Source organism: Arachis ipaensis, chromosome B6 (assembly GCF_059453495.1).
Source record: "Arachis ipaensis isolate K30076 ecotype BB chromosome B6, ASM5945349v1, whole genome shotgun sequence".
Classification (NCBI taxonomy): Eukaryota; Viridiplantae; Streptophyta; class Magnoliopsida; order Fabales; family Fabaceae; genus Arachis; species Arachis ipaensis.
This window is the reverse complement of record NC_142441.1, coordinates 28,693,677-28,708,814: the sequence shown is the minus strand read 5'-3', so window position 1 is coordinate 28,708,814 and position 15,138 is coordinate 28,693,677. Positions and strand designations below refer to the sequence as shown.

The 15,138-nt window shown below is 38.9% G+C and overlaps 1 non-coding gene and 1 pseudogene across 1 annotated transcript; both read right to left on the bottom strand.

The window, feature by feature from the left end:
* Positions 1-3,362: 3,362 nt before the first annotated feature.
* On the bottom strand, positions 3,363-3,907 carry LOC148554989 (uncharacterized; annotated as a pseudogene).
* Positions 3,908-13,811: 9,904 nt separating this feature from the next.
* LOC148554988 (small nucleolar RNA R71) lies at positions 13,812-13,918 on the bottom strand. The gene has a single exon (XR_015886929.1). It is a non-coding gene; the product is annotated as a small nucleolar RNA R71 (small nucleolar RNA).
* Between the last annotated feature and the right edge of the window lie 1,220 nt (positions 13,919-15,138).

Below are 15,138 nucleotides of genomic sequence, written 5' to 3'. Positions count from 1 at the left end.
GGAACACAGTCAAATTCTTACCTATATGTTTAAAGAACAAGAGGAGCAAGGGCGTGACTTAAGGGAATTGAAGCGCCAGAAGTTATCTCTTGAAGGACCAAGCACCCCACGGATCAGAGGAACATCCACTTCCCAGAATAAAGGTTGTTAAATTCCAATTTCTGCTTTAACTCTGTGATAGTGTCATTATAGAAGTTCACCTTAGAAGTCATATAGTAGTAATTAGTATCTATTTTGATTTTATCTCCAATTAAGCCATAGTTTATTTTTCTCATCATCAGCAAACATGAATAAAATAGTAGATCTTTTGAATAAGAGGCAATAAAATTTCGAGTTTTAATAAGAGAAATTCTAATTAGTTACATGTGGTGGCAATACTTTCTGTCTTCTGAATGAATGCTTGAACAGTGCATATGTCTTTTGAATTTGTTGTTTAAGACTGTTAAATATGTTGGCTCTTGAAAGAATGATGAACATGAGACATGTTATTGATAATCTGAAAAATCATAAAAATGATTCTTGAAGCAAGAAAAAGTAGCAAAAAAAAAAAGCCAATAGCCCTTAAAACCAAAAGGCAAGGGTAATAAAAAAGATCCCAAGGCTTTGAGCATCAGTGGATAGGAGGGCCTAAGGGAATAAAATCCTGGCCTAAGCGGCTAAACCGAGCTGTCCCTAACCATGTGCTTGTGGCGTGAAGGTGTCAAGTGAAAACTTGAGACTGAGCGGTTAAAGTCAAGGTCCAAAGCAAAAAGAAGAGTGTGCTTAAGAACTCTGGACACCTCTAATTGGGGACTTTAGCAAAGCTGAGTCACAATCTAAAAGGTTCACCCAATTATGTGTCTGTGGCATTTATGTATCCGGTGGTAATACTGGAAAACAAAGTGCTTAGGGCCACGGCCAAGACTCATGAAATAGCTGTGTTCAAGAATCATCATACTGAAATAGGAGAATCAATAACACTATCTGAATTCTAAGTTCCTATAGATGCCAATCACTCTGAGCTTCAATGGATAAAGTGAGATGCCAAAACTGTTCGGAAGCAAAAAGCTACTAGTCCCGCTCATCTAATTAGAATCTGAGCTTCACTCAAAAACTCTGAGATATTATTGCTTCTCAACCTATTAGTCTTCTATTTTATTTGTCTAGTTGCTTGAGGACAAGCAACAGTTTAAGTTTGGTGTTGTGATGAGCGGATATTTTATACGCTTTTTGGGGTTAATTTCATATAGTTTTTAGTATATTCTTGTTAGTTTTTAGTTTAATTCCATTAGTTTTTAGGAAAAATTCATATTTCTGGACTTTACTATGAGTTGTGTGTTTTTCTTTAATTTCAGATATTTTTCTGGCTGAAATTGAGGGAGCTGAGCAAAAATCTGATTCAGGCTGAAAAAGGACTGCTGATGCTGTTGGATTCTGACCTCCCTGCACTCAAAGTGGATTTTCTGGAGCTATAGAACTCAAAATGGTGCGCTTCTAATTGCGTTGGAAAGTAGACATCCAGGACTTTCCAGCAATATATAATAGTCCATACTTTGCTCAAAGATAGATGATGTAAACTGGCGTTCAACACCAGTTCTCTGCCCAATTCCGGCGTCCAGCACCAGAAAAGGATTAAAAGTTGGAGTTCAACGCTAGAAATGGATCCAAACCTGGCGTTGAACGCCCAAAATAGCCTTGTGCACGTGAATTGTTTAAGTCTAAGCCCCAGCACACAGCAAGTGGGCCCCAGAAGTGGATCTCTGCACCACCCATCATAGTTTACTCATTTTTTGTAAACCTAGGCTACTAGTTTAGTATTTAAACAACTTTTAGAGACTTATTTTGTATCTCATGACATTTTTAGATCTGAACTTTGTACTCTTTGACGGCATGAGTCTCTAAACTCCATTGTTGGGGTGAGGAGCTCTGCTGTGTCTCGATGAATTAATGCAAGTATTTCTGTTTTCTATTCAAACATGCGTGTTCCTATCTAAGATATCCATTCGCGCCTAACTATGGAGAAGGTGATGATCAGTGACACTCATCACCTTCCTCAATCCATGAACGTGTGTTTGACAATCACCTCCGTTCTACATCAGATTGAATGAATATCTCTTAGATTCCTTGATCAGAATCTCCGTGGTATAAGCTAGATTGATGACGGCATTCATGAGAATCCGGAAAGTCTAAACCTTGTCTGTGGTATTCCGAGTAGGATTCTAGGATTGGATGACTGTGACGCACTTCAAACTCGCGAGTGCTGGGCGTAGTGACAGACGCAAAAGGATAGTAAATCCTATTCCGGTACGACTGAGAACCTGCAGATGATTAGCCGTGCGGTGACAGCGCACTTGGACCCTTTTCACTGGAAGGATGGATGGTAGCCATTGACAACGGTGACCCACCAACACACAACTTGCCATAGAAGGACGTGCGTGCGTGAATCAGAGGACAGAGGAAAGCAGAGATTCAGAAGACAAAGCATCTCCAAAACTCCAACATATTCTCCATTACTGCATAACAAGTAACCTTTAACCCATGCTCTCTTGTTCATTCGCAATTCAACTGATAAATATAATTAACTTCCTGACTAAGAATTTCAAGATAACCATAGATTGCTTCAAACTAACAATCTCCGTGGGATTCGACCCTTACTCACGTAAGGTATTACTTGGACGACCCAGTGCACTTGCTGGTTAGTGGTACGAGTTGTGAAAAGTGTAATTCACAATTCGTGCACCAATAAGCAAACAAACCCAGGGCCATATTTATATAACATTTTAATTAATTAATGATTTCATTTATACTATATCTCACTTGAGTATCTTGAGAGCGCTTGTCCACCCATTTAGACTTGTCACTTTTAAGTATGTGGTTTCTTTGAAGACTTCCTCGTGGGTTGGTGTACGGCCCAACTGCTTCTTTTGTTTCACATAAAACACAAACTAAGAAAAGTTTCACATAAATAAATGTCTACTAAACAAGATCTAAAGCTACTTAAATTATATTACCATATTCTCTATAGTTGAGCTCAGTAGAATAGAACTACCGCAATAGATAGAACCACCAAAGAGTGACGCTCGATTCTCCTTTACTTTTTCCTTATATTTTTCCATTTTTCATATGTTTTCCAGTACCTTTCCAACACCTTTTTGTAAGCAGGAATTAGCCATTCGTGGGTTGTATCCATACCTTCACGGATATCTGACATCATTTAGCTGAATTGGTTACTTGTCCTATACTTGAAAGCCCTCCAAAAAAAAAAAACTCCTCCTCATCATCATCAGTAATAAGAAAGTGGCTCTACATATAAAAAGGATACTATGATATAAGAAAAAAATCTTGTTGGTGATAATAAGACAAGAAAATAACCTATTTTGTTCTTAGAATAATTTATATGATTTGCATAATATATATGTTACTTTTACCTTCCACTCCTTAAACCAAAGCTTCTTTGTCAGAAGAGGGACATCCCCAAACTTTTTGGTTTAGGAAACTAAAAAAAGATTAATTATATCACTAATTCAAGCCATCAAATTTTACCTTGTTTTTCCATATGGAACCAATATTTTTTTGTGACAGCATTAGGAACCGATATAGTCTCTGATGGAGAAGATGTACTAGAGCTTTCAGGTGTCTCTGAATTAACTAATAGACTAGAATTGCGAGGCAGAGGAAGAATCGAAATTGGAGGAGGGGGTAGTGGAGGAGGACCCATACATCTTGGAGTAGGGCAACTTGGTGTAAAAGGACCCGTGCAGCCTGGATTAGGCACCATCAAATACGGTTGTTGGATAAGTGGTCTTGACTGAAAATCTGGCACAACCAAAGTCCCAGAAGAGGTGGAGGCGGTGGTAATAGCGGCTGTGGTGGTGGTGCAAGAACCTCTACGACCCTTGACACCTTTACCGTTGATATGAGGAGCCATGACCTATATATATTTTAAAAATTAACCTATTAAAAAATATACAACAATATGCAATAATATACAATATACATTCAAACAACACAAGCTAAAACAATATTAAAGATAAGTCAAATATTAAAAATGGTTACCCTATTAAAAATTGATATCATCATTATAACACCCTACCACACAGAACTTTTCGCTTAAGTCGTAAAGTTGAGGTGGTGAGGTATTACAACCTCTAAAATAAAATATATACATAATAATAGTTGAAAGGAATTTTTAACGAGGAGCCTTGAAGGAAAGTTTAAATAAAAGTCACAAAAGGAAAAGTGCAACGCTCACGTAAATGGAAACTTGTGTACGAAGAAAAGTAAGGATACATATATACAATGGGAACGGAGTGTCAAAAGATACATGATATCAAGCTCCTAACTCAACATGAGAAGCCAAGGTCGGCCGGGGAATATTCACATATATATATATATATATATATATATATATATATATATATATATATATACAATGGGAACGGAGTGTCAAAAGATACATGATATCAAGCTCCTAACTCGACATGCAAAGCCAAGGTCGGCCGGGAAATATATATATATATATACAATTCCTAGTCTCTCAAAATACCCAAAATAAATTCTAGTTCTCCATCAAGTCTCCATCAAGATAAATAAACTCGACTTTGCCTGCAAAAGAAACTCCAGACGCTTAGCGAGGTGCCTCTCGACCTGCATCTGAAATAGACAACATTTGTATAGAATGAGAATCGAAGGTTCTCAGCATGGTAATGGTGCCCACATACATAATATATAAGGTTCCAGAAAAGCCAGAGGCGATCCTAGAACTCTGACACTCAGATTTTAAAAAATAAAACTATAATTGGAAACCATAAGCAAGGTAAGTTATTTATGACTCTTAACTTCTAACTCAATCCTAACTTGACCTTTCACTTTTTCCTTTCCTCCAAACCTCCAAAACTCCGGTGGAATTGCCCTCGTCACTACTTTGGCAGACAAGAGGCCTCTTAGTTGCATAGAAAAGCAAAACATATAAGAAAACACAATTAAGGAAACAGATACTACAGTTAAGTCATGTAGCATATAGGCATATTACATAACAATTGGGCAAACCAAAACATGCATACCCAAACAAGTCATACAAATACATATGATGTATGTCTATCCTACTGGCCTTGAGCTCATGTGTTGGTTAAATTGCCAGAACCCAACACATTCGGTAGCTAACCCAGATATTGTCTCAAGGTTGCACATCCCTAGGAGGAACTTTAACGAAGGAGAGTGCCTTTTCACCTTTTCCTGGAAGTATCATGAAGGAGTGTGTCTTTCCACATCGAACGAGTGTGCCTTTCCACCTTACAACTAGAGAAGAATGTGGGGGAACACAATACGAAGGAGAGTATTTTTTCACCTTTCCCACATCCATATCACGACAAGAGAGGGAATTCCTTCATCCTCAACTTGCCAACCTCTTGAACAGGATGAAACTGCCGTCTTCACCACAGGCAAGATAAAACATCCGTTCCCATCACGATACTGCAACCATGAGTAAAACGGGATGGAACCTCTGTCCTTGTCTAGTGCAGGCGCCAACACAATTTTCGAGGTAACACACAAACAGAATCACATCCAGACCTTGCCAGTTCAGCCAATCTGGCCATACTCAGTCATCGCCAATCTTAAGATTCACCTCTCAATTCAATCACTTTTTATTATTATTATCATTATCTTCAATACTTACTTCTTATTCAAAATTACTAATGCCTCACTATAATTAAAACTAAGTTCGGGGTTTTAAAGAGTAAGAATAGAGGTTTAGAGGTTTGAATCATGTTTAAATTACAAAAATACAATGTGTTTGAAAACAGGGTCCTACGTACGCATGCCATGTTGCGCGTACGACGGGGTGTCATTTACCCCTCTCGCATACATATGCACACGCCCGCATACAGGGAACGTCTGGATAGAACCTAACACCCGCTTCGCCTGTGTGTGTCGCGCACGTATGCCCTTTAGTAATAGTAAAACGATGCTAAGTGCTGAAAAATACATTTACACACCAAACTTTCGACGAGCACAACTTTTTTGTTAAAAATTATTTTTAGTCCGTTTATCAAATACCGTAAACTTCACGGACCCAATTTTCATTCAAAAGAAGTTTGGAAAAGTTTGGGGGTCTGGAAGACAAGTTATGGCCCACTGAAATTCTCTCAAAAATCAGTTTTTCTCAAAATTCACTAACCTCTATTTTTGCCAAGTTTTCAACTCAATACCAATGCATTATTCCTTAAAACAACATTCACCATATATAGAATAGGTCTACTACCATTCTATTACCTTCCCGTTGCATCAATTACTCATTTTTATCAATTTTCTGCTTCCTACAACCCAAGATCAAACAACATTACTCATCATTATGCATTATCATCATCAAACTCCAAACTTATCAAACAACAAAATCATCATTCATCGATCCATTCTCAATATAATTCCACATTTACATCAAGATTACTAAGCATTAACATATTTATACATTTCCAACCTATCCTATGGTCATCTAACCAATGTTTTCACGAAACATTGTATATTATCTACGATAAATCAAAATCATACCTTGACCGATTTCTCCTAAAGCCCAGAACACCGCAAACACCGCCGTTCCACCGACGTCTCAAATGCCAAAATGCACACCAACAATAACTCATCTTCCAAGGACCAAAATCAAGCTTCCAACACCACCAATTTGGTTCCAAATTACATATTTACAATCTAATTCCATACCAACATTAATAAAATCAATATAGGATTTACTAATTTAACAATTTTACAAGGGTTAGAGGTTTTTCACCTTTCTATCGAGAGTTTGGGACAAGACCTAGCAAGCCCATAAAGCTAGTTCGATCCTAAATACCGAAATTCAACACAATCTCAACATAATGGCTTCAAGATTTCAAAAAAGAAGGGGTGAGAAGCCAGAAAAGAAACTGAGGCTTACCTTCCAAGTTGTTCGGGTTTTGTAGAGCTCGGAGATCGCGTGGCCGTAAATGGTGTGGTGATCGGAGCTCTGGATTAAAAGTTATGATGAAAGAAAATTGAATAGAGGTTTTGCTTATGCTTGCTTCTCCCCCTTTTGATGTTTTAGAGTGTTTCTTTATTTTGAGGAAGCAAAAGAGCTAATGCTCTTAATATATGGTGAGTTGGGTTGGGCTTGGGGCTTATTATGGGTTCGGTTTGACCTATTTGGCCCATTCGGCCTAATTTTGGGCCAAAACCTTTGAAATTAGTGTTAAAATTTATATTTTAATTATTTGTACTTCATCAAGCTATAAGATTTAATTTTTTAATTTCTTTAAATAATAATTAATTTTTTGGTTAATTAGTTACTAATTACCTGGGGTTTACATCCTGTCCCCCTAACAAAAATTTTCGCCCTCGATAATTTCGGTTACTAAAGAAAACAGATGGAAGCACTCTCTTGGCCTCGACTTCTAGTTAGATTCCAAGTTCAATATTTTATTTGATCTTTCCAATCCTAAACTTCTCAACTCTGTCATGCGACCTAGATGAATGTGAAGTTCCACCTTCAAACAGAACAAATCCGATTTACGTGTCTAGTATTACACTTACCTCGATCCTGTTGCAACCATCCCGCATCTGTGGCTCTCCCTCACGGACAATCCCTGGACATATACCCCAGTGCCGCACATCGAAAACATAAACCTACTCCAGCCCTGTGCTACTCATCTGGAGTAGTCTTACCACAGCCTTCCTGTAGCAGCGCCCAATTCATGGAGCAATCTTCTATGAACTGGCTCTTGTTAACCAACTCAGTGAAACTCCTTATTCCTTGTGGATATAGGTAATTGAAGATATCTCTTCTAAGTTCCTTCTCGTACTGAGCACAAGCCCATTCTTTATAATCGGCTGGATTTTCTTAATATGTCTTTGAGAAACGGCACAAGTTGTTGATGTCTCGGGTATGCTCAGCAACAGACATATCCTTTTGCTTCAGTTGCATTAGTTCCAACTCCTTTGCGTGCAATTTGCTTACGAGAAATATTTTCCGTAAAACTCTGTCTTGAACTTATTCCAATGTATATCAGTTAATTCCACCTACAAGGTGTGACATAGCGCCTTCCACCAGTTCTGAGCGTTTCGTTTAACATTTGGATTACTATTTCCACAGACTGTGCTTCGGGAACACGCTGAGTGTGCAAAATCTTCTCCACATCTCGGAACCACTGATCAGTCTCCAAAGTGTTGACATTTCTGTTAAACTGAGGTGGACCACTCTTAAGAAAGTCAATAAGGGTCATAGACCTATAATCTTGACTTGCGTTACTTGTACCAGCACCAGAGTTCCCGTCTTGATATCCTCCCACTGGTTTGATCATAAGATTTTCTCTGCGAGTACCTTGCCCGGATCTTGAGATGCCATTTGGTCCCTGATCACACCAAACAATTGATATCAAGGTGATCAGTCTCAATATCTCAAGTTTAGTGCTTTAGAGTCCCAAATGCATGCTCGTGAACAAGTATGCTACACATATTAGTCAGATATCCTAGGTAGCATATACACAGAACACAGAGTATGCCCAGAAGCATAGTCAGTCCGTCCCTCAGGCTCTACAGAAACGAACTGCTCTGATACCATAATGTAATACCCTACCACACAGAACTTTATGCTTAAGTCGTAAATTTGAGGTGGTGAGGTATTACGACCACTAAAATAAAATATATACATAATAATAATTGAAAGAAATTTATAACGAGGAGCCTTGAAGAGTTTATACAAAATTCGCAAAAAAGAAAAGCGCAACGCTCACGTAAACGGAAACTTGTGTTCAAAGAAAAGTAAGGATACATATATATAATAGGAACAGAGTGTCAAAAGATACTGGATATCAAGCTCCTAACTCGACCTGCGAAGCCAAGGTCGGCCAGAAAATATTTACATACATATATACAATCCCCAGTCTCTCAAGATACATTAACCTGACTTTGCCATCAAAAGAAACTCCAGACGCCTAGCAAGGTGCCTCTCGACCTGCATCTGAAAAAGACAACATTTGTATGGAATGAGAACTGGGGGTTCTCAGCATGGCAATGGTGCCCACATACATAATATATAAGGTCTTGAAAAAGCCAGAGGCAATCCTAGAACTCCGATAGTCAGATTTTAAAACTTAAAACTATAATTGGAAACCATAAGCAAGTTAAGTTATTTAAAGCTCTTAAATTCTAACTCAATCCTAACTTGACCTCTGACTTTTCCTTTTCCTCCAATTCTTCAAAACTCTGGGGGAATTTCCCTCATCACTCCTCTACTAGACAAGGGGCCTCTCAGTTGCATAGACAAGTGATAAACCACTATTTTATGATTTATCTTGTGCTCAATTGAGTGGTTTTTATCAATCTTTTGCCCACTTATTCATATGATTTGTATGGTTTTACAATTCCTTCCTAGTTTTGTTCTATGGTTGAAAACTTGCTTCCTAGAAGTCTTTAATTTGTATATTTTAATTCCCCTTTATACCATTTGATGCCGTGATTCGTGCGTTAAGTGTTTCAGGCTTTATAGGGCAGGAATGGCTCAGAGAATGGAAAGGAAGCTTGCAAAAATGGAAGGAACACAAGAAACTAAGGAGATAACTAGCGAGCATCGACGTGCACGCATGGCTCATGCGTGCGCGCGATATGGAGAAATTTGCAGCGACGCGTGCGCGTACCTGACGCGCACGCGTGGATTGGAGTTTGCACAAAAACGCATGCGCGTGCTTGACGCGTTCACGTGACACGCGAAGATGACCAGCGATGCGTACGCGTGACATGCGCGATCTGTATAAATAACAGAAAACACTGGGGGCAATTTTGGGCCGAGTTTTGACCCATTTTTCGGCCCAAAAACATATACTAGAGCCAGGGAACATGCAGAGACTCAACACACATTCTCATTAGCATAGTTTTAGGTTTTTAGATCGGAATCTAGAGAAAAATCACTCTTCCTCTAGGTTTTCTTTTACATTCATAGTTTATTAGTTTTATGCTTTTGCTTTGGATATTGAGAAGAGTCATCACCTCCGTTGAAGTTATTATTCTAGTTTGTTTTTTTATTCCCTTACTATTCCATATTCTTAATTATTGTTTAGAGTTACAATTGGATTGTTTTTAGAATTTATTAATACAAGGAATACCTTTTCATTTAATTGCTTTCAATTTTATTTCCATTATTATGTCTCTTTTCTACTCCAAACTCCCAACAACGAAGATGGTATCCATGTCAATGGAGTAGATTCCCAACTTGACATGGGAGTTGATTAAAAGGAGACACTTGAGTTGGAATGCTCAAGTGATTAGTTAAATTGGAAGTTGTTGGCTAATTCTCTATTTACTAACGCTAGACCTTCCCAAGGGAGAGGACTAGGATTTGCGAATAAGAGTTAGCTCAATCACTTGACTTTCCTTTATTTAGTAAGGGTTAACAAAGTGAAAATAACAACCTCTTTATACTACACTTGAGAGAATTTCAACAAGGATAGAACTTCCAATTAATCATTCCCCCAGTCAAGGCTTTTTATTTAGAATAATATAAATCACTTTTAACTTTCATTGCTTTAATTTACAATCATATGTTTGTGCCCATTGCTCAAACTCATATGTTTGTGCCCATTCCCCCAGTCAGGACATTTTGGCCAGTTTCACTGACCTTTTCTTTATTGTTTTAGGGTAGTTTCATGTATTTTCTTAGGAATTCAGCAAGTTTTGGGTAGATAATCACTTACATCTTGATTCAAGTAAACATCATGAATTTGTACATCATTTTATGAGAATTATGCAGGAATTGAATGATAAAATAGATGATGCATGATATCATAACTTGGATTAGAGCTTTGATACATTGTATTTGCTTGATTTCAGGACAAAAGAAGCAAGGAAGAACTACGTTAGCAGCCACGTTAATCTAATTAACGTGACCACTAACGTGGAATGGGCATACACTTGCAACATTAGTGAGAAAAGTGATCCCCAATAATGCCTTTGAAACCATCGTGGCCCACATTAATTGCCATGTTAACTACATTAACGTGGTAGTTAACGTAGAGAAAAAGGAAGCTCCAGCATTAGTGGTAAAAGTTAATACCACTAACGCTCCCAATTGGCAATTTGCTACGTTAAAAGTCACGTTAACTCAGTTAACGTGAACTCTAACGTGGAGAGGGAAGACAATGCCAACGTTAGTAACACTCACCTTTGTCTCTAAAGTTGGACTAAGCCCAATTGGATACGTTAAGAGTCACGTTAACTACATTAACGTAAACTTTAACGTGGGAAGAGCAAGGAATCGCCAACGTTAGTGACACTCACCTTTGTCACTAACGTTGGAACAGGCCACTATGAGCCACGTTAGTTGCCACGTTAATTACATTAACGTGGAAGCTAACGTGGAGGAAAGAATTGATGAGCCAACGTTAGTGACACTCACCTTTGTCACTAACGTTGGAGAAGACAATTACCACCACGTTAGTGGCCACGTTAAGATAATTAACGTGGGGCACTAACGTGAGAAGGGGTGTTTGGAGCGTTAGTGACAAAGGTAAGTGTCACTAATGCTCTCGAAGTTGAGGCATACCCACGTTAAGAGTCACGTTAGCTACACTAACGTGGACTCTAACGTAGGGAAGAAGGGGCTAAGGGCAACGTTATTGGCAAAGGTAAACGCCAATAACGCTCGCGATGGATCAAGAGGCAACGTTAGTGGTCATGTTAGTGCCACTAACGTTGAAGTTAACGTAACTCATCTTGGGCTAGGAACGTTAGTGAAAAAGGTGATTGTCACTAACGTTCTCGAACCCACATTTTCACTTAACGTTAACGCCACTAACGTCCTAGCCAAAGTCCATGCCTACTTCACACTTTCTCTGCAAGTAAAGCTGAGCCCACTGAAGATTCAAAACTGCTTCAACTCAAGATCCAAAGGCCCATATCCAAGACTTGAAGAGCCAACTAGAAGATCAGAAGAGTAGTATATATAGGAGTAGTTTTGAACTAGAGAGGAGCTTTTGGGGATTGAGAGGAATACTCTCCGTAGAATTTTACTTTCTCTGTAACTTCTAGTTTTACTTCAAAATGTACTCTCCATCTTTGCTTTCCATTCCCAGAGCCATGAACAACTAAACCCCTTTCATTGGGTTAGGGAGCTCTGTTGTAATTTGATGGATCAATAATAGTTTTCATTATTCTTCTTCTTTCTTTTCTCTTGATTTTACTTGAAAGCTTTCAATCTTCATCCAATTGGATAGTTGTCTTGGAAAAGAAACTATTCATACTTAGATCTCTTCTGAACCTTGGAAGAGGAATGAAGAGATCATGCTAGAAATGCTTTCTCATGTTGGACCAAATTGGGGTTTGGGCAGATATGGTAACATATAATTCTCCCAATATTTTGATTTGGAAATACATGTGGTATAATCAGTGACCACACTTCATCTCTTCTCATGAGCAATTAGACCAAGGAATTGGCTATTGATCAAGATTTGAGAGATTGAGTTACCAAGGAATTAGAATTCAATCACTTAAGATTGCCAAGGATATCAATGAATGCATTGATTGAGGAAGAGATGAAAATGAACTTGATCCGAAGAATGCAACATCTCCTAAGCCCAATGAATTCCCCATTTCTGATCTTACCCATTCTCTTTAGTTTCTGCCATTTACTTTCATGCTGAACTCCCTTTCCCCATTTAAGATTCTGTAATTTACTTTCCGTCATTTATTTTCAGCTCTTTATTTCCAGCATTTACATTTTCTGCTATTTACTTTCCGCCATTTAATTTCCTGCAACTCTCAAACCAAATTCTGCTTAGCTCAAATAGAACATTCCTCCAATTAAAGTTGCTTGACCAATCAATCCCTGTGGGATTCGACCTCACTCTTTTGTGAGTTATTACTTGACGACAATTCGGTATACTTGCCGAGGGAGATTTGTTAAGAGACAAGTTTTCGTGCATCAAGTTTATGGCGCCGTTGCCGGGGATTGATTTTGTATCAACAATGATTAAATTGGTGGATAACTAGATTGAGCACTTTTCTTTTGTTTGATTTAATTCCATCTGAGTAATTTACTTTCAGTTTCAGTTATTTCCTTCCCTTTACCTCTCACCCATTTGTGGTGCTATCTGTATATTTTTTTTACTATTTTAGTTCACTAACCCACTAACTGTTTGATATATTGCATCACTCACACTAACAGCATTTCTGCAGAAAATACTGTCTGCATCTATCCTTTTTGCTTGTGCCTTATTGGTTGTATGACAGGTAGAAGAAGCAGGGCTTCAACTTCCTTTGATTCTGAACCTGAGAAGACCTTCCTTAGATTAAGGAGGGAAGCAAGAGGGAAGAGAGTAGTTGGTGCTGAGGAAGAGGAAGAGTACTTTGAACTAGACATGGATGAGAATATGGAGAACCATCATGAAGAAGAGGCTCACAACCATGGCAGAGAAGGTCCAGCGCATCAGGTTGGACAAGAGAGAAGAGTTCTGGGTTCTTACATCAATCCAAACCCAGGAAATTGTGGAAGTAGCATCCAAAAGCCAACCATACATACCAACAACTTTGAACTAAAGCCACAGCTCATCACCCTTGTTCAGAACAATTGTTCATTCGGAGGAAGTGTCCAAGAAGACCCCAATCAACATCTAACCACTTTCCTGAGGATATGTGATACTGTGAAGTCTAATGGTGTTCATCCTGACACCTGTAGACTACTTTTGTTTCCCTTCTCACTCAAGGACAAAGCATCTAAATGGCTGGAATCCTTTCCAAAGGGGAGTTTAGCAACCTGGGAAGATGTAGTGAACAAATTCTTGGCAAGATTCTATCCTCCTCAACGGATCAACAGGTTGAGAGCTGAGGTACAAACCTTCAGGCAGCAAGATGGTGAGACTCTATATGAAGCATGGGAGAGGTTTAAAGACTTGACAAGAAGATGCCCGCCAGATATATTCAATGAATGGGTGCAGTTGCACATTTTTTATGAAGGTCTTTCTTATGAATCAAAGAAGGCAGTAGACTACTCATCCGGGGGATCTCTGAACAAGAAGAAGACCATTGAAGAAGCCATAGATGTCATTGAGACTGTAGCTGAGAATGACTACTTCTATGCTTCTGAAAGAGGCAACACTAGAGGAGCGATGGAGCTGAACAATATGGATGCACTGCTAGCTCAAAACAAGATGATTACCAAGCAATTGGCTGACCTCACCAAGAAGATGGAGAGGAATCAAGTAGCTGCACTTCACCACTTTAGCAAGCCAACTACATTGGAAATTCACCTAGGCAGAACCATGACCCATACTCCAAAACGTATAATCCTGGCTGCAGGAACCACCCAAGCTTTGGGTGGGGAAATCAACAAGACCAAGGCCAAGATCAGAGATGCCACAACCCCAACAACAATGCAGCTCACCAACATCCCACACAGAGATCATATCCGCACTCACCTAACAACACATCTCAACATCCATACCAAAGCCAAAATAGCCCTTCTCATCCCTCCAATCTCAACTCTCCATCATCGGAAGAAAGACTATCAAGGATTGAGGCTCTACTTGAAGGTATATGTAAGGAAATCCAAGATAACAAGGTGTTCAAGGAGGAGGTACGAGCCAATATCAAGAACCAGGGAGACACCATCAAGAGGCTGGAGTTTCAAGTGGGATACCTCTCTGAGAAGATTCCTAAACCTACTGATAGCTTCCCAAGTGACACAGAGAAGAACCCGAGAGGTGAAGCAAAGAAGGTCAAATGGGAAGATTGCAAGATGGTCACTATAAGTGATAAGGGTACTGAGGAAGAGCTGAACAAACATTTAAAACAACCTGGAGATACCTCAGTAGAGACACAAGAAGAGGATCACAAAGAAACCACACTTACACAGAAGGAGCTGCTGAAACTCTATGCACTTTTTCCCCAAAGACTCAAGGGTGGTGTAGAAAAAAGAATATACTCAAAGTTCCTTGATATGTTTGCATCTTTTCATGTAAACATACCATTCATCAAGGCTCTCCAACAAATGCCCTCATACATTAAGTATATGAAAGAGCTGCTGACCAGGAAGAGCTCACTCAAAGGAGGGCAAACAATAGTGATGAATAAGGAGTGCATTACTCTCATTCAACCAGAGTTGCCTACAAAAAGGAAGGACCCAGGGAGTTTTCACATTCC